The 19,799-nt window shown below is 51.9% G+C and overlaps 1 long non-coding RNA gene across 1 annotated transcript; it reads right to left on the bottom strand.

Moving 5' to 3' along the window:
• Positions 1-15,012: 15,012 nt before the first annotated feature.
• LOC118904364 lies at positions 15,013-19,706 on the bottom strand. Its single transcript, XR_005021972.1, has 3 exons — positions 19,457-19,706; positions 19,100-19,243; positions 15,013-15,361 (listed from the first exon to the last, which is right to left on the bottom strand). It is a non-coding gene; the product is annotated as an uncharacterized LOC118904364 (long non-coding RNA).
• Between the last annotated feature and the right edge of the window lie 93 nt (positions 19,707-19,799).

Raw genomic sequence — 19,799 nt, 5'->3', positions numbered from 1 at the left:
CATATTTACATGCAAAATCAAATTGCTCCAGGCAATAAAAATAGTTTATGGTTTAAATATTTTTCCTTTGTGTTTTTTTTTGTTTTGTTTTGTTTTGGCCACGCCACCCAGCATGCGGGATCTTAGTTCCCCAACGAGGGATGGAACCCGTGCCCCCTGCAGTGGAAGCACTGAGTCCTAACCACTGGACTGCCAGGGAAGTCCCTAAATATTTTTTTTGTTGTTGATATGCATACCCTTTAGTTCCCAGGACCTCAAAGACCAATATATTGAACATCCACTTTGGACTGCAAATCCATTCAACAATATATATTGAACACCTACTATCTATCAGATTCTAGGTAAACAAAACAGACAAAATGCCGTTGGTCCTGGAGCTAACGTTCTTATGGGGCAGACGGTCAACAAGTAGACAAACATATAAGATTCTTTCAATATATAGGACTCACTGCTACAAAGAAAACAGAGTAATACGATCAAAAGTGTTGAGGACACCAACAGAGAGGGTGGTGAGGAAAGGCCTCTGAGGAGGACACCAACAGAGAGGGTGGTGAGGAAAGGCCTCTGAGGAGGTAACACTTGTTCTGAGAAATGAATCATGAGAAGGAACCAGTTATGGAAATTTTGAGAGGATGAGAATTCCAGGAAAGAAGCTCAGTACATGGGAGAAACAGAGAGATGGTCCGAGTGGCTAAGGAGAAGTGTGGGGCAGGGGCACTGGTCCCAGAAGAGTTGGAGAGGTGGGCATATGTGTGCTTCAGTGAGAGACCACTACACACCTAACCAGTACTGCTAAAATGAAAAAGACCAACAATACCAAGAGCTGGCAAGGCTGTGGAACAACTGGAACTCTCATCCTTTCCTGGTGGGAACATACAGCCACTTTGGAATACTGTTTGGCAGCTTCTTTTGAAGTTAAACATACACTTGCCATATAACTCAGCAGTTCTGCTCCCAAGAGAAACAAAAACGTGTGTTCACAGAAGGAGTTGTACAAGAGTGTTCATAGCAACTTTTTCATACTAGCCTCCAACTACGATCAATGATAATCTCCATCCACAGGAGAAGGGATAACAAATAGTGGTACAGCCATGTGATGGAATATAATACAGCAATCAAAGGGAAAAAACTACTGATACATGCAAAAACAGGGACAAATCTCAAAATCATTATGTTGAGCAAAAGAAGCCAGATGCAAAAGAGTGTGATTCCATGTATTTGAAATTCTAGGAAATACCAATCTAATGCAAAGTAACAGAAAGCAGATTAGGGGCTGCTCAGGCCAGGTGGAGACATTGCAAAGAGGAACAAGGAAACTTTTAGAGTGAAGGAAATGACCTGTGTTGTGATAGAGGTTACCCAGGCAAACACATCTGTCAAAACTCATGAAACTGTACACTTAAATGGGTGTGTTGTATTGTTATGTAAATTATGCCTCAGTAAAGTTGATGGAAAACGCACACAATGTGTGTGCTTGTTTACTAGTCTGGTACATTATCTGTCTGCTTCTCTGTATATTTTCTAGGAAGTAGCTTGCAAAGAATCATTTCTAACCTGCTCACTTGTTTTTCTCCCTCTACTCCTAACGCCAAAGTGAATTAAGCCTGTCACCCAGAATTTCTAACTTTTGAGGCTGACTCCCTCACCCAGCCCTCCACACAGAAATGTTTACCTGCATTTTACAGAGAACAAAGGTCCCGCGTGGTTAAGTCAGCAGGAGTGCTTTCCCCGGGGGCCTCCTTGGTGGATTTGGGGGAGCCCCTTAAAGCCCCCAAAGAGTCTCTTTCCTCTGCTGACTGGTACCTGAAATTCATGAGTCCAGTGGTCATCCTTTTAGCTTTGGGCTTCAGTAACCTGGGAAGCAGGTGGCACCAATCTTGCTGACTCAGTGAACAAAGAGAAACCCTTGCAGCTGAGGGTTCCATTCAACAATCAGGCCCTGCAGGGACTGGGGACCCAGAGAGGAGTGACACCCAGGCCCTGCAGCTGGAGCACTCACAGTCTCTTTGAAGTGATCTCCCTTCAGTAGACCTAAGACTCAGCCAGGAACTTGTTCAAAACACAGACTCCCAGGCTCCCAGGGGATTCTTATTTGGGTGGGGTGTGGTTAACACACTCCCAGGTGGTCCCCTGCAGACCATCTTTGAGACACAGTTGTTGGGATAGAAGGAATACTGAAACCATTTAGAATAAGTATTGGTTGAAATTGTTCCAGAGTTGATGAATGAACCCCAAGCAGGATAAACACAAGGGAAATCTCACCAAGGCACATCATTATCAAACTGCTAAAAAAACAAAAAACAAAAAAAGAACAGCTATAGAGAGAAACTCTGACTTAGGGGATTTAAGGGAAAGCTTTTGCAGGATGGAGGGTGTTAGGAGAAAGCCCCAGAAGTGGGTAAGAAGGGCAGGATGGCAGGAAGGTGAACCTGATGGTTCAAAGAGAATCGTCAAGGCCCTCAGGGTTTGCTCAGGAGCAGCCCACTGACCTGGCCCCGGGAAAGGGTCCAGGCTCTGTTTTGTAAGCTCATCCCCTTGCCACCTGCCCTGACGCCGTGAGGAACCAGATTTATAGCCCATCGCAGCCAGGTTCTCAGGATCTTTGGGCTGTCATTGCATAACTGGATGCTGCTCTTACCCTGCTGTGCAAAGGACCAACAGGTATTTCCCAAGCCTGGCTCCCTGCAGGGCTGTGAGGTAGCCAAAACCCCCCACCCCCACCCCAGGAGACACTGAGGCACCAGTGCCTACTCTCTGGGGACTTAGCTCTGGTGTCTGGAACCTGGCTGACTCTCGAACTGAAATTGGCCACGTGCCCTGTGCACTCCCAGATAGTATTTACTCAGGTTTCTTCCCAGCTTTGCTCTCCCGCCCAGGCTCTATGGGCACAAAACAAAATTAATCTCATCCCAAGAAGCCAGTGTATCAGCACAGTAGGCATAAGTGGGCAGGGGCAAAAAGAGAGGGGACTGACTCGGGGCATTTCGTGGGTGAGGAGGTCAACAGGAACCATACCTGTGGGGAGAACCCTGGGACTGGAAAGAGGTGGCAGCAAAGGCCCAATCCTGTGGCCTAGAAGAGGGATAACCCAATGAGATTTTGCATCATTACGAAGACCTCTGGCTACAGTGACCATATTAGCTAATGTCTACTGGACACTTGTTAGAAGCTGGATGCTTCCACTGATCTAGATGATTGAAGTGCTTTAACTAATTTAATCTTCAACAACAACCTAAGGAAACTGTAGCACAGGGAAGTCGAATGACCTTCCAAGCTAGCAAGTGGCAGAGTCATGGCTTACCCTCTAAGCCACACCACCTTTCAGAAGTTGAGTGTAGGGGGACTGAAGCTGTTGGCTGGTTGGGTGGTGAACCAAGTATGTTAGATTGGAGAATCAGCAATCTCTCCTGCCCTGGGGATGCTCATTTGAGATTTTCCCTAGGCTTAAATGCTCAATTTGCACATAGGATGGCAGAAAATTTAATTAAAAAACAAAAAAAATTTTTTTTAGCTGTGTGACACGCCTTGCAACATGCCTTGTGGCATCTTAGTTCCCTGAACAGGGATTGAACCTGGGACCCGGCAGTGAAAGCACTGAGTCCTAACCACTGGACCACCCGGGAATTCCCGCAGAAAATTTTAAAATCAGCCACCTGTTCAAAACTGTACAGACACCCAGGGTGGAAGTAAAGGTGATTTCACACCTGCCACGCCACCATGCGCTGTTACCTGCCTGGTCTCACCTTCCATCACATCCTGTCTCCCTCTCCTGTCTTCCTGCCCTGCTCTTCCTACCACCAACCTGGAGTCCAAACATTCTCTGGACTTCCCTGCCCTTCTCCCTTCTCTCCAATTATCAAAATCCTTCATGACTCAGCCCAAATCTCACCTCTTCTAGAAAGCCTTCTCTGACATCCGTGGTTGGGATGACTCTGTCCCAGGACTGTGTGATGAGATGGGATGCTCTTTCAGCATCAGTCACAATTCACTTTGCATTGGGTCACTTCTCAGTGGGTCTGTCTCCCTGGGGGCAGCAGGCCACGGTAATCAGGTCATTAGAGGGTCCTGAGGACATTTCTCTTCATCAACTTGAAACAAACTTAGGCTTGGAGATCCATGTAAATTTTATATAAAAAGCAAGAAGATGAAAAAATGATATATGGGATTTTACTCTCAAAATCCCTTTTCTTTAAAATTTTCTATGTTCATAAAAATAAAATAGCTTTAGCATGGCAGAATCTTATAAATGAGGAGGGGCCCTACTTCTTCATTCCAATCAATTTTAATGAGTCACTCATTCTTTATTCACCAGACATTAACTGACTCTGATTGCTCAAAAGCTATATAAATTAGCAAACACAGTAGTGAGTGAGGCAGTATAGTGCAGGGATTAACTACATAGACTCTAGCTAACTGGCTGTGTGTAAATCCCACTCCACCACTTATTAGGCATATCACCTTAGGTAAATAAGTCACTTACATTCTCTGTGTATCAATTTTCCCATCTATAAAATGGAGATGATAATGATAGCACCTATCAAGGTTGTTATGAGGATTAAATGAGCTAATATATATATAAAATACATATAAAGTGACGAGTCAGAAGAGTGCCTGGTAGGGACTTCCCTGGTGGCGCAGTGGTTAAGAATCCACCTGCCAATGCAGGGCACACGGGTTCGAGCCCTGGTCCGGGAAGATCCCACATGCCTCGGAGCAACCTCGACTACTGAAGCCCACACGCGTAGAGCCTGTGCTCCGCAACGAGAGAAGCCACCGCAATGAGAAGCCGGCACACCGCAATGAAGAGTAGCCCCCGCTCGCCACAACTAGAGAAAGCCCGCGCGCAGCAACGAAGACCCAACACAGCCAAAAATAATTAATTTAAAAAAAAAAAGAAGAGTGCCTGGTATGTGGCTTTTAAGTCACTTTTGTCAACACTCGTATAAAATTGGTTTAGATAGAGACCAAGAAGGACCCCCTCAGTCTGGAAAGATGAGGAGGTCCTTGCTAGGTCGAGGAGGGACGGGCATTCCAGGCACCAGGACAGCACATGCGAAGGCTCAGAAGTGTCCACCAGCAAAGCCAGTTGGGGAACTGGGAATTGGGGGCAGGCTGAGAGGTGCAGGGGTGCTGTGAGCTGTGTACAGATGGATGGCTGTGCCATGTCAGGCACTTGGGACTTTATTCTAATGGTAATAGGGAGACAGTGAAGGGCTCTAAGTGACAGAGCAGCTGTGTGTTTAAGGCAGATGGTTCTGGCAACAGTGTGGAGGATGGAATAAGCCTGAAGGTGGGACTCCCCCCACCCATTAGAAGTCCAGGAGGGAGGTGGTGAGAGGTGCCGAGGCAGTGAGCCCTGAAAGGAGAGAGTGGATGGAAGAGATGGGACAAGAAAACCCACAGGATGGGGGGCAGATTGGATACGGTAGGAGAGGGAAGTTCTGGAGCAGCCCCAAGGTGTTGCCCTGGGCCACCATGTGGCCTTAGTAAATCAAAATAGGAAATATAGCAGGAGGATCGGGCAGATGGTGTGTTTGTGATGCTCTGGGGAAGGGTGGGCAGAGGTGATGGCTTCAGTGTGGAGCACATTGTATTTAAGTTCCCCTCCCAGGGGTTGTTCTGCCTGTGTGGTGTTTCCTGGGCCCCCACCCAACACACACACACACACACACACACACACACACCCTCTCTCTCTCTAAGAAGACAGTTACTGTGTCTTACTCATTTCTGTATCCACCCCCTCATCCTCCCCACCCACCCCAACACCACGCCAGGCACACACTGTGTGCTCGGTGACTGCAGCTAAATTGGGCTTAATGGAATCCAAGCTTGCTCCCTACCCAACCCTCTAGACTGGGTAACGATGTTACAAACACAACCATTCCACCTCCCATTCTCTGGATTACTGCTGTGCTGCCCTGGAGGAGTCCAAGAGAAGCCCCCCTTCCACTTGAGGGGGCAGCCTGCCTGGGACACTGCTGTCAGCCCCAGGGCTGCCACATCAACCTTGGGACTGGACCCTCTTCAAAGCCTTCCCCCCACCCCCCCACAGGAAGAGAACAAGGACCTGAGGCCCATGAATGGATGGAATGGAGTGAAGAGAGTGACAGTGAAAGCAAAGAGATCAGCCTCACAAAACGACACTGATGGCTCCTTGGCGACATTGCTCCCAGGAGTGACAGCATCCTCCCCCCACCCCTGTCCTGGTCCCCCACACAAGGTGAGGCCCTGGAGTGAGCCCACAGCTCTTGGGGCTTTCCCTGCTTCCCATAGGGCCATCAGTGAGGAAAATGAAGACAAAAGACCCTAGTTTGATACAAATCCAGAGACAGCCAGACCCCAACTATGGGGCACTCTCCTCATTCCAAGTGTGAGCTGGGTCCCCTCATCTGAGAGCTGAGGGTGGAGAGGAGGGTATGTGTATACGTGTGCCCTTGTGTGCAAACATGTATGCCTGTGTGCCCACGTGTGCATGCGCGTGACAGTGTGTGCCCCCAAGGTGCACGTGGGCATGACTGCTGCCCATGGTGCACACATGCATATGCACTTGTGTCCATGTGTATGCTGCCCATGTGTGTGTCTGTGTGTGCCCGTGTGTATATGTGCGATGATTGCGTATGTGTGTGTAATGCCTGTCTGGGGGAGGGGCAGGGGAGCAGTGGGGTATTTGTTTACAGAGTTGCTAGTCTGTTTGTGGGCAGGTAGGTAGGCGTGGGTGTGTTTATGGGAGCAGGAGCCATATGTTTGTTGTAAGGGAAGATTTCTGCCCAGGTGTTTGTGCATAAGGAGGGACAGGTGGGGCGGGACAGCCATCCTTCTGCCTGAGACTCTGCCTGTCCTTCTACCCTTCCAGGGCTCACCTCCCAGGGCAGCCACCTTTGCCAAAACGGCCCCAGTTTGATGCCCCAGTTTCAGCTGGCCTGCCCAGCAGAAAGGCGCAATCTCTTGCAGGCCCTGAGGAAGGATGAGCTCATTCTCTGCAAGGTGAAAGGGGCACACAGAAGTGTGGGATGGGAGCAAAAATTCATTTCAGCTCCTCCAGTGTGGCTGACAAAACAAATACCTTTCCCACGGGAGGACCTGCCCCGGGATGGGAGGGGTACAAAGTGAGGGAGGCTCTGTCGGTTCTGGTGGTGGAGACCTAGGGGACACCCCTCAACAGATCCCCCAGACTGTGGGAGCCTCGGAGGGGTAGCACTGGAATTAGATAGCAGATGATTGGGAGGCTGTCAGAGGAAGGAATTGGGAGGGCAAGGGGGCTTTCAGTAAGAGAAAAACCTGAGCAAAGGCCCTGAGGCAGGAAAATGCCCAGTACGCTTGAAAGAGTTAGAGCGAAGGGAACCTTAAAACTCCTCTGGAGGCGGCCTCCTTCACGTACATGGGAGAAAACCTGGGAGAAAACTGAGGCCCAGAGAGAGGATGTTTTTCTGAGACCTAGCAGCAAAAGCGAGGGCTCCTGCTCTCCAAGTCAGTGCTCTTTCTGCTGCTGGGGTATCAGACTGTTTGGTTTTGCCTCCTTTGCTTTCTTATCCCCAGCTAGGCAGGCTGCATCAAGGTCCCCATTCTCGGCCTCCCTCTGCCAGCAGCCAGCTGTGTGATACTGACCAAGTCACTTTACCTCTCTGAGCCCCTCATCTCCATTATGAAAGGAGTATAAGGCCTTGCCCCACCTGGGAATGCTACCTTTGACTCCCTAGGGAGCTAAAATTTCTCTTAGTCGTCCTATCCCCAGCACTAGCAGAAGCTACAGCACAATGTAGGTGCTCAAGTAAGTGTTTTTATTTTTATTTATTAAAATACATTTTAGGGTTTCCCTGGTGGCGCAGTGGTTGAGAATCTGCCTGCCAATGCAGGGGACACGGGTTCGAGTCCTGGTCTGGGAAGATCCCACATGCCACGGAGCAACTAGGCCCGTGAGCCACAACTACTGAGCCTGCGCATCTGGAGCCTATGCTCCGTGACAAGAGAGGCCGCGATAGTGAGTGGCCCGCACACCGCGCTGAAGAATGGCCCCTGCTCGCCGCAACTAGAGAAAGCCCTCGCACAGAAACGAAGACCCAACACAGCTAAAAATAAATAAATAAAATTAAAAAAAAAATACATTAAAAAAAATCTTTTGGCCATGCCACATGGGACCTTAGTTCCCCGACCAGGTATAGAACCCATGCACCACTGCAATGGCAGCACAGAGTCTTAACCACTGGACCACCAGGGAAGTCCCTTAAGTAAGTGTTTTTAAATGAGGGAAAGAAGGAATGATGAGCTCCTCGACTCTTCCTCTACCACCCTCCTTTGAGAGCCTCAGCCTCTCCCCTCCTGAGGCGGGACACAGGGTGAAGGAGGCCCAGAATCATAAAGGCCTTGAAAGGGAAGGCAGGAAAGATGAATAACCTAACTGCACAGAGGCCCTGACTTCTCCCTGTCTCTGGGCAGATGCCCTTGAGAGCGCCCTTCCTGGCAGCCTTGGTCTTGCTGAAAACTGGTTTGGTGAGGGGGCTGGAGGAAGGGCCTAGATCTCTAGCAGAACATGGGGGCAGCTGGATCCAGGAGGAGCCCTGGCAGGCCTCTCCTCACTCACTGCCACTCCGCTCAGAGAAGTATCCCAAGTGTCCTGTCCCAGTCCTGAGGGGTTGGCTCTGGAACCTTCCGTTTCCCATGCCAGTGATTCTTTAGTTTTTTCAAACTCCAATTACCCTCCTTTTTTTGAGGCCCCCTTCTCACATTAAATTTTTTATTGCCTATTTCATTCTTCATGATAGCAGCTGTATTTCTTTTAACCTTGTAACACACACACACAGGAAACTAATCTATGGTGAGAGAAATCAGATATCGGTCACCTCTGGGGTGGGGACTGACTGGGAGGGGGCACGAGGGACCTTAGGCATGTTGAAAATGTTCCAAGTCTCTATCTAGGTGATAGTTACATGTGTATACATATTTGTCAAAATTCATTGAGCTGTGCCGTTAAGATTTATGCATTTTACTGTATGTAGAGCATACCTCAATAAAGTACTGCTAGCATAAAAGACACACATACAGAGAAATACATAGAACAGACATGATCAGTTTAATGAATTATAAAGCAACTACCTGCATAAACACCACCCAGAACGCATGGTGCCCCCATGCAGTCCACAGTGCTGGCTCCCCTTGGACCCCAACACCCACACACCGGACATCACAGGCCCCAGGCACCTCCTGCTCCCCAGATTTACGAGGACTCGGAGACCAGGGATGAGGGCAGCACACTGGCTTTGGAACCTCACATTTCCCATCAGTGCAACCCCAGGCTTGACTGCAACTCCTGTTCTGGTGAGTTGAAGGAACAGAAAACACACGCGTTTCCCCTTTCTGAGACGGGGGTTTCCGTACCAGACTCCCCCGGCCGAGTCTTGGCTGGGGGGTGAGGGGTGTCCCCAGCGAAAGTCCAGGAGAAATGTGCCTTCCCTGCATCCCTGCTAAAAATAACCTCAAGCAGCACTGCTGCCACCGAGCAGCAGGAAGGACGGAATCGTGTTTTGCTTTAAACCTCGAAGCAGCTCAGCAGTTGGGGGCGAGGGAGGGGTGGGAGAGAGAGGCTAGGGATCTGAGAGCCCTGGCAGCACTCTCCCCACCCCCACCCTCAGCTGCAGCTGGTCCTCTCAGGGGTGCCTGGGAGGAGTGTTGGTCGGGGGGAGGGATGACAGGGCTTCCCAGCAGAGCAGAAAGCCCGGGAACGTTGGGGATGGGTGGGGAGGGGTCTCTGTCCTGCTAACTGGAGCGTGCAGGCTGGAGGGGCAGGAGTCACGTACTCCACGGGGTCCCCACCTCCTCTGAGAAGGACTCTGTCCCAGCGGCCCACGCCAGGCTCCCTCTGCCGCCCCTGCCCTCCTGCAGCGTGGCCGCCTGCCCCCGGGGGCTCGTGGCACACACAGGGCTGAGGATTGTCATTTCACGTTCCCGGCTCTGCCTGGCTTCCGCTCTGCCCAAAGAGATCGGGAGGTCCTCAAGGGCGGGTGCGGTCCAGCGGGAGGAATTTCCCTGGAAACGGGAAGTACAAGATGTGTCAGTGTGGGATCCCAGCGCGAGGAGCTGAGGAGTGGCTGAGTAAAGGGAAGAGGCCCTCCTGGCTGCCGGCTCCTGCTCTCTCCTCCCACAGCTCCCCTTCCCGGCTCAAGCATCAGAGGCATCACGTGGTGGCAGGACCGGTCTGCAGTCGACCCCAGTTTTAAGAACTACCATGGGTTGAATGTGTGCCACGTTCCAGGCACTGTACTGACCTTACATGGATTACCTCATTTAATCCTCTCTGCAAACCTATGACATTGGAATTCTTACTCTCCCTATTTACAGATGATGAAACTGAGGCTTAGGGTGATGAAATACTCATCCTAGGCTGCCGCTGGTAGAACATGACAGAGACAGGGCTTGAAGTCATGATTTGGGACACAGAGAACCTCCAGGATGAATCTCCAGAGAACAGTGAGACAGAATTTTGGAAACTGGACCTTCCTAAATAATTTAGGACACTGGTTGCTGAACATGATACTCTGGTAGAAAAAAGAGCAGTGGATTTAGGCCAAAATTTGTACTACCAGTTAGGATATTGGCCAAGGAACTTAACCATTCTGAGTCTCAGTTTCCATCTCTACAAAAGGGATACAATAATCCTTACATAGAATCGCTGGGGAGTAATGAATTTGAGCCCAACATTTTTTCTAAACTTGAAAAACACCAAGCTCCATCCTGCCTCAGGGCCTTTGCATGTGATTTTTCCTTGGCCTAGAATCCTAAGTCCCCAGATGTTCACGTACTGGTTTGTTCTTGTCATCTAGGTCTCAGCTCATACATAACTGTCCTTAGAGCAGCCCACCCCATTACTTGCGATTGCATCACTGTGTTTTATTTTCCTTTGTACTTAGCACGATCTGAAATTATCTTTTTGATTTATTTATTTTGTTTTGTTTGTTTGTTTATGGCCTATCCTCCCTCCCCAACTGCCAAGGAGGTAGAGTTTCTTGAGAGCTGGGACCTCCATGGGGTTCAATGACCCATTCCCAGTGCTCAGAGCAGCACCTGGCAAACATCAGAGCTTGCTAAACATTTATGAATAAATGAATGATTATGCTTTGGAAACAGCATTACATTGAAGTGTCTGACTCTCCCTCAGGCCTTGCTGAGCCAAAGGGCAGTAAATGTGGGTTAATGGGGACTCGAGAGAGTGTTTCAGTCCTGGCCCAGGCCCAGCCCTGGGGCTCCTAGGCTGTAGGGAGCCATAAGGCTGCTTGGGTTTCCGGCTGCTCCAGGACAAAGGTCAACTCTTTTGCTGGAACAGGAGGTTCTGTACCATCTGGGGCTGCCTGCCCCTGGCCACATCTGCCCGGGTTCCCCAACCTGCACTCCAGGTCCAGGCCAGACCAAACAACTCAAAGTGCCCGCCAGAGAACCCAGGGCTGCTTCATGCCTGTGTGCCTTTATACACACTGTTCCTTTTACCTGGCACGCCCTGCACCCTTGCTCTGCTTGGCTAGCTCCTCTCAGACTTGAAGACTGGCCTCCTCAGAGGAGCCCTCCCGGAGCCCTCTGGCCACACCAAGTCCCTGACTTCCCAGGGCATTATAGTGATCTGTTTTTGTGAGTCTTCCCAAGTAGCCGGGAGGTCTCTCTTTTTTCTTTAATTAAAAAAAATTTTTTGGCCACACTGCGTGGCTTGCGGGATGTTAGTTCCCCGAGCAGGGGTCGAACCCAGGCCCTCGGCAGTGTAAGCCTGGAGTCCTAACCACTGCACCACCAGGGAATTCCCAGCCCAGAGACCTCTTGAGGACAATGACTAGCTTTTGTGCCCCCAAGTTGAAGCACAATGCCTGGTGCACACAGTAGGTACTTAACAGATGCTCCAGCACAGCTTTTGGACTTTGGATTCCCCAGGCATTAACACAGTTCCTGAGGCACACAGTAGGCACTCATTAAGAGCACACCGAACGCATGAACCAGAGCAATCTGACCCGTCTTCTAAAGTTGGAGGTGAGGTAAGGAGTGGGGGTGGGGGTAGGAGTGGAAGATGCTTCCTTGCAAACAAGATGGTGTCAGAGGGCAGAAGGCAGAGGGGACCTTAGGAAACTTCCCAGGAGAAGGGACATACAAAAAGCAAAGGTGAAAAGCAAACACAGATGGATGGAGGCGTATAAACAGGACTCTCAGTGAGCAAGGAGAGCAAAAGAGAGAAGGAAGGATAAAAGAGGAAGAAAGAACTGGGCTCAGAGGGGACAAAATGTGCCTGTGAGAGCCACAAAGGAAAGGAAGCCAGAGACTTGGCCAGGCCAACTAACTACAGGATGTCTGGTGCCCTTGCTTCAGCCCTGGGAGTAGATAAGGGTGGCATGGGCAGTGTGGTGCTGTGGTCCCTTCCTAGGGTGATAGGGCTGGATGAACGGTCACATGTCACCATGTTTGGGGACATCTTGGGAAACTCTTCCTCTCTTAGCTCAGGAGAGGCCCTATGTTATGAAACAAAGTACCCCAGACATCACAGTCACAAATTTAGTTTCTTGGCCTTGGGTGAGCAACTTAGCTGCTCCTGCCTCAGTCTGCCCATCAGGAGAGTGGGTACTATTCTCCTTACTTTAGAGGAACATTAAGATTGTATTGAGTTAGGACATATAAGTGAAATGTATACGCCCTGATATGGCCAGGGATTGACATAATGGTGGTGATTTCTGCCAAAACCCTGCTGTGAATGGGTCCTAAGAGAGGCCATGCCACCGTGTCACTGGGTGCCACAGACAGTCCTGAGTTTAGAGACCTGGAACCCAGGTTCAGCCCCTGGTTTTTAGTTCCCAGTGCTGGAGCAGTACAGTGAGGCAAAGTTTACTCCCAGGTGAGGGGCTGAGTGGCAGCAGGCATGCCAGCCGGCCGAGAGACGACTGAGGCCGCACACAGCCAGCAGGCCTGACCACCCACCTCCCTCACTGAGTGTCCTCTGGGGCCTCTGCATTTCAGCCTGTCAAATGGGCTGAAAATGGTTTTCTGGCTGTCATATTATACCTCAAGGCATGCATGGGCTCTAAGGAGGCAGAGTTCCTGGAATCATTTGAAGAGAGGAGAGAATAAGACTCTGAGGCTTGAGAAATGGGAGGTTTGTGATTTAGGTACATGATCTAAGCCATCTAGCAGGACACTTCGAAGTGCTGGCTTTGCTGTCAGACAGACGTAAATGTGAACCCTAGTTCTGTCACTTCTCTGAGCCTCAGTTACCTTAACTGTCAAAGGGGGCTCACAGTAGCATCCACCTCCTAGAGTCACTGTGAAGAGTAAATGAGCTTGTGTATATCAAGCCCTGAGCCCAATGCTTGGTCCCTAGGAGGCAATCGATATGAGCTATTATCGTGAATAATAATATCACGTGCTCCTGGGGGAGGAAAGCCAGATCATAAACGTATCGATCTCTGGATATCAAAGCCACCTTGAGGAGATTAGAGTGGTCACCACTCAAAAATCATTATGTCACCAAGTGTCAAATTCCGTTTTGCAGCCTCTGTTAGGAACGTGTGACTCCTGGGTTGGGGGGTGGTAGGATACCCCTCCCCCACCTCCCACCTCCGCTGTGTTCTCTGTGACCAATGGGGGAGGATCAAGGGTTAACAGGTCTGCCAAGCTTTTGGGGTGGGTGTGGGGGGCAACTTCAATAGAGCCTTCAGCTCACTTCTCTAGCTGGGCTCAGGCATAGCTGCTGAAGTGCTCGGGAAAACAGGGTGGCAAGGAGCCTCAGAGGCCCAGAGAACCTTCGGACCCAACTTGGAGTGTCCATGGCCTTGGAGGCTGTTTCGGGCTGGCTGATGGGAGAGAGAGAAGGGGACTGGAGGCTTCAACCTTCCCGTGTCCAACTTCTCTCCTCCAGGGCTCACTCTGCACCCCACCCTCACCTCCCAGAAGAGTTTAGATCCCAAGGTCTGACCCATGGTGGGTGCGGGAGCCCAGGTGGGAGGTAGACAGATGAGAGCAGGGGTGACAGGCAGCAGGATGCCACGGCTGAAGAAGGAAGTATAAATATAAAGCAGCCAGTGTAGGACTGGAAAGAGGCCATATGAAACACACGGTACATTCCGGCCCCAGCGTAACAAACTGTACCAGCCTTTTTCAGAGCTGGGAGCACTGAGGGGAGGGAAGAGAGCAGAGGTTCCTTCGAGGTTGGCCCTGCCTCCTCCTCCCCCACTTCTCCCACAGCAGGGAAAGTCCCGATGTTCCTTTTGCAACCACAGGAAACCTACTATCCCTGCTCACACTCTGTACCCAGTGTTCCTCTCAGCAGCTCCAGACTGGGAGGGAGCAAGGGGGCGGGGAGGGGGGGGAGGGGAGGTGTCAGGGGCAGGGGAGAGGCACAGCAGCCCAGGTCACATCAGGGAAGGTGGCAAGCATCACTTGGACACTGACTCACAGAATCACAGCCTGTAAGTGCTGCAACGGAGGTACAGATGACAGGGAGGTGTAGGGAAGGAAGTGCCTTGCCCAAGGTCACACAGCCAGTTGCTTACCAGGGTGGGACCAGAGTGCATCCAGAGCTGGGCAGTGCTGGGCAGCTCTCTTGGGTGTAGTATGTAGGAGTGGCAGGCCAGGGAACAGGCAGTGCCCGGGGAGTGAGGGTGGGGTGCAGCCAGATCCAAGGCTGCCTCTACGCTCTGACTGGCTCTGGGCAGGTCTGGCTTGGGTACTGTCCCCTCCACTCTTCCCAAACCTACCCCTCTCCCTTAAATATTAGAGATAATGTATGTGAAGTGCCTGACGTGGAGGCTGGTTTGTGGTGATGTCAACCAGACTGAGTCACCTCCACGCCTTTTCTCTCCTCCTCCACACACAGAGCTCAAGGCCTAGAACCTCCTGGGATCTTTCTCCCATATCACCACCTCCTTCCTACTGAGTCCCTATAGCTCTTAACACATTTGGTACTCACCACCTGCTGGCTTGGGTTATTATTTAACCTCACATGCCATGTGTTTGTCTCTTCAACTGGTCTGCAAACTGCCCAAGGGCAGGAAATCATTTCAATACACCCAGCATTTATTGAACATCAACTCCAGTGCCAAGCTTGGCCTGTGGGGGATGAGCTCAAGCCATGGGGGGAGGCCTCAAAGAAGCAGACTTTGTTTCTACCTCAAGGACTTTCTAATCTGGTTAAAAGAACAGGATTAGTAAACAGATCACTAGAATATGAGACAGGCCACATGCTGTGTCCTGAGAAAGGTACAGACTGAGTGTGCTGGGCTTTCAGAGGAGAGAGGAATCAGATTTGGCTGGCGCTGTTCCAAGCAGACTTTATGAGCTGGAGCTTGAGAGATGGGTAGACATGGAGGACGGGCCCTCCTGGCATGGGAAGGGGCACAGGAAACTGTGAAGTTTGGAAGGAGGGAGAAGAAACGACTTTAGGAATTGTGTCATAAACTTCTTAATGACATCCTTAGCAGGACCTAACAGAGCCTTCCATATGGTAGGGGCTCAGTATGTAAGTCCATTGTCCCCTCCTTGGTTCAGAGATGGTGGAAACTTCAGGACCAGCGCTCAGGGACGTCTTTCTGCAGAAGGATGGATGAGGAGAAGACGTGGCCCTGAATAAATCCGGGTTTGGGCTGGAGAAAGGGAGGGGTCAGGCTCGGGTTTGGGGTCGTCTTCCTCCACCCTGCCGCCCACTCCCACTCGCTAGTGTCCAGGCTCTTCCTACTCCTGGCATCCTGCCAGGGGATTCCCAAGCTATCCAAAAGAGCTGGGCTTGGTTTGCCAGCCCCTGGGAATCCCTGGAGTCTCCAGGCTTGTGTGAAGAAAGGATCAATCAGGGAAGGGGTCGGAGGAACAGGGAGGCTCCTCGGGGAGATGGCTTGAGTTGGCCCCCTCTAGCGGGCTTCCGTTGTCACGTGACTACATCCCAGGTCTCCCAAGTCTGGGGCTGACGCACTCCCTGCTATCCTCCTCCAGACTCCTGGACTGAGCGCTGGTGGGGCTTGGGCGGCAGCCTGGGCGACTCCTTCTCTTGCATGGAGCTACCAACACCTGCCCCCACCCCTTCCCGATTGTGCTGCCCCGGGCCCCCCACACGCCTGGGGATCCAAGTCGGGGCTCAGGTGGGAGATGGAGTGGTCTGGTTGCGCCAAGGCCGGTGACCGGTCAGGGCCGCGCGTCCCAGGGGTTGCGCACCAGCCCCCGGCCGTCCCGGGTGCCCGCGCCTGGCCTGGCCCCAGCGCGCGCTCGCAGGGCTGCGGCGGCGGCGGGGAAGCTGCGCGCCGAGCGCAAGCCGCGAGCACAAACAGGGCGAGGAGGCTGGTGTGAGCGCCTGGGCCCGGTGCCAGCGCGCCGGGGCTGGAACACAATGTCCCGAGCGGGCGGGCGGGCGAGCGAGCGGGGAGCGAGAACAGCCTGACTCAGCAGCTGGGTAAGTGGGTGTGCTCGCTCACCAGATCAACCGCTCTTGCAGCCTGCGGTCAGCGACGACCCGACTCTCGGAGGCTCCCTCGAGCGGGAGGGGCGAGCGCACGGCCCGCTTCCCGGCTCCCGCCCTGCCTGTCGCTCGGGACCTCCACGTGGCCGGTTTGCGCATCCCTCTGCCTTCTCGCCCCTCCATTAAAGCGTTTCGCGGCCCCCAGCCCGAGCAGAGCAGGCTCTGCCCACTTGGGAGGGGCACTCTCCTCACCCCACCCGGCAGGTGTGGCCCACCAGACAGCTGCTGGGTACGCGTTGTCGCATTCCCCCACCACTCTGGGAGGCTTCTCTAGGTCTTGGCGTGGGGGATGTAACCCTTAGTTGCAGATGGAAGTAGAAATTTGGTCTACGGTGGTGGGGAGCAGAGGAAGAGGATGCTGGGAGAAATGGGATTATAGGGCAAGAAGATCTTCCCCATCTCTGTGCTCAGCTGACCCAGAGCTCAGAGTCTCTTCCTGTCCCCTCCCCTCAAAACCACTAGGCCCCTGAAGATTTCCTCAGCGGGAAGGAGAAGCAGGTGGGGAGGTGCTTTGAAGCCTGAGACCCTGCTTTTCTGCCTTACCCACCCTCCCACCCAAAGCCACAACAAAGACCCGCGAATCCTGCCACCCAGCCACAAAGCTTCTCCTTCCTCCTCTGCGCCTGCTGTCTCCTGCCTTCTGGTGGGGCCATTGTGAGGATGACAGCCCCAGGGCAGGGAGCTCAGAAGTCAGCCCAGAGCAGGACTCTTCCTGCGAGGGTGGGGACCTGTCCCATGCCCCAGTCTCCTGGGGTGTCTGCAAGGTGCCCCTGGGGACACCGTGTGCCTGGAGTGTGCCAGGGCAGGCAGGGAGGGGCTCCCTCCTCTGCCAAGTTCCAGGAAAGGCCTGGCAGGCAGCACAGTCCTGGGCTCCAGGGCCTTCCAAGGTGGAGCTGGGGGAGGGATCCCAGGCTGCTGAAGTGCCTCACCTGGGCCTCAACCCCCGCTTCCCAGGCATCACTGGCACCTTCTTTAGCCAAAATTGAGGAGATGGTTGCCAACCATCTTCCCACACATACAGGCATACTTCCTACACATGTGCTCACCCAGCCAACGCTCACCAAATCCCTCAGGCAGGAGGCACTTTCATTGTTGTCGACTCCAACCTTCTACCTGATGTATGAAATCTGTCCACAATATCCCAGGCCAATGTTCTGAAGCTGTTTGCATACCCACAGTGACGGGGACACTCTTTTACAAGGCGGCCACTACCCTTCAGGTCTTCCCTATCTCCAAGTCCAGTCACCTACAGGACACCTGCCCTCACATGGCCTAGGAGTGACTGATCTCACCCTCAGGTCCCTCACACCAGCTCCACCCCCTTTCCCACGGTGACCCTCCCACCTCCCAAACTCATCATGAAGGAGGATTAATTCTTATCTATTTTCCCTCCTTCACTGTCCTATATCTGATCTATTACCAAATTCTTCCCTTTCTTGCTTTTATTACAACATGTATTATCTGTTACTTTCTTCACTTACCCTTCCTTTCCAACCCTGTAGATTCCACCTTTGGCCCAAATTCCCACAGTCACTGCCACACTGTCCTTTCTGACCCAGGTTTTTCCTTCCTCCTACACACCCTGCTGGAATTATCTTTCTCAAACACTGTTTATTGTGTGTGTTATCAACTTCAGACTCCTCAACCAAGCACACTGGGTACACCAGCTGCTAACCTGTGTGTTCCATATGAAGGGGCCCACACTCATTCATGGTGTACCCAGACCCCAGAGTCCAGCACAGGGCCTGATGCATAGCAGGAGGGGAGCCAATGTTCCTCAAGTGTGCAATCCATTTGGTTGTGCTTGCTCTCCACCCAGTTCTCTTTCCTGGCTTGGTGTCCCCATTCTCATGAAGCCTATTGGCTTCCTGATGCTCACGCAGGCCCTTTTGTTTTGAACAGCCCTGGTTTTTGTTTTTGGCCACACCGCGCAGCATGCAGGATCTTAGTTCCCCACCCCCCACGCCCCCCCCCCCCCGCCCGACCTGGATCGGGATCAAACCCGCGCCCCCTGCAGTGGAAGCACTGAGTCTTAACCACTGGACCGCCAGGGAAGTCCCAGCCCTGGTTTTTAAACTTCCCAGAATCTTCAGAGAGGGGTGGGGAAGAGAGAAGCTGACGTCCAAATTAACATCCAAATTAACATCGGGGTTTGTGCCCAATACTAACTGCAAAGACCTTGAGTGTCAAGTGGAAAGAGGGTAGCTGCCTGCTGGGAGCCAGCAAGAAACAGAACACCACCGAGGAGGGTGGAGGGCAGAGAAGAGTGGGTGCAACCAGTGGCTTTGGGGTTTACAGAGGGATCTTGTCACTGGAGATTCCAGCCTGCCTAACTCTGGGTCGCTACTCTGATGCCCTTACGTTGTTCTTTTTTGGCACCACATCTCACACACACACACACATACACACACACACGCACGCCCAGTGATCCTGGCCCCATCACACCTCATAACCCAGCTCAAAGTCTCTGATAGTCTCCACCCCACTTGGATCGTGTTGTCATCAACTTCCCTCTGAGCCTCATGAGCTGCCTTCATTCTTTCCTATATTTTATTGCTTCATTATGTCCTGTAGTATTTTCAACCCCAAAGATTATAAGCTCCTTCATGGCAGAGACAGTGTTATTTATTTACTTACTTAATATCATCTGTTTTGAGAAGGAAGAATAAGATAGGGCACTTGGATTTTGGAAGCCACATAGAGTTGGGTCTGGATCCTGGTTCCAGCACTTAGCTGTTTGGCCTTGGGCAAGTCTCAACTTTTCTGAGCCAGTATCTCCATCTGTAAAAGGTGCTAGAGATACTTACCTTGCGGAATGAGAGGCAAAGATTACAGAGACTACAAAGTGCCCGTTGCAAAGTGAGCAGACAATAGCTTGTCTTCCTTCCCTGCGCCGTGGGAGCTTTCCTTGAATTGGGGGACAGGATTCCTTAACTACCGCCCCCCACCACTAAGACATTTCTAAGCGAGTAAAAGGACACTATTAACACTTACACCAGTTCCACGGACGTAACCCGGAATGCATGGCCACCCTACACTAACTCACAATAACCGGTGAGTGCAGGGTTCGGATCCAGCGCCGCCAGAACCCCGTGCCTAAGCATGGCGCCAAGCATAGTTCAAGCTCAATGAACGTCTGTCGAATGAACGAGTGAACGGAACCTGTCCTGCCCTTCGCTTCTTGGAGCATCAGCGAGTGAAGAAGCAAAGATTGACAAGGCCGCCCACGCCGCCTCCCCACCCGCACCCGTGACACAAAGTCTCTAGCAGTCTCCTTTCGCTAAGGTCTCATCTTCTCCAGCCCGCGTCCCCGCCCCTGGTTGCCTTGGAAACAGTG

This window comes from Balaenoptera musculus, chromosome 11, assembly GCF_009873245.2.
Source record: "Balaenoptera musculus isolate JJ_BM4_2016_0621 chromosome 11, mBalMus1.pri.v3, whole genome shotgun sequence".
Classification (NCBI taxonomy): domain Eukaryota; kingdom Metazoa; phylum Chordata; class Mammalia; order Artiodactyla; family Balaenopteridae; genus Balaenoptera; species Balaenoptera musculus.
The sequence above is the reverse complement of the archived record's forward strand: the minus strand, read 5'-3'. Positions and strand labels throughout refer to the sequence as shown.